The sequence below is a fragment of the Antrostomus carolinensis genome, unplaced genomic scaffold (assembly GCF_000700745.2).
Source record: "Antrostomus carolinensis isolate BGI_N321 unplaced genomic scaffold, ASM70074v2 scaffold28810, whole genome shotgun sequence".
NCBI classification, from domain to species: Eukaryota; Metazoa; Chordata; class Aves; order Caprimulgiformes; family Caprimulgidae; genus Antrostomus; species Antrostomus carolinensis.
The window spans coordinates 10,375-10,866 of NW_010288173.1; positions in this window are offsets into that span (position 1 = coordinate 10,375).

A 492-nucleotide genomic window follows, 5' to 3' on the forward strand; every position below is an offset into this window, starting at 1 on the left:
GTTATTCAGAACTACCAGATCATTCACTAAAAAACTGACTGATAGCATTTTCAGACATTGCAGAAAAATCAAGCTGTTAAGCCTTAATATTCAGAATTGCAACACTTCCAAATTGTTGGGTCAATTCAAGCAACACTTTCAGCTTAGATGCTCATAGAAAACAGTTTTTACAGGACCAGAGGGTAACTCAGGTTTGAATGGATGCTAACAAGTCACCTAGCTCAACCTCCTGCTTCAAGCACGGTCTACTATGAGATCAGACAAAGCTGCCCACACCTTTGTCCTTGAAACCCTTCAAGGATGGAGAGTACTGCACAGCCTCCCTAGGAAACCTGTTTTGAGACCTCGCTGTTCTCAGGATGGAAAACTTTTTCCTTACATCCAGCCTGAGCTTCTCATTTTATTGCAAGCCAGTTGTCTCACGCTCCTGCCACGTGCTCCTGTCAAGCACCAGGATCCATCTCCTTGATAACAGCGCTGTTCGGTGCCCCC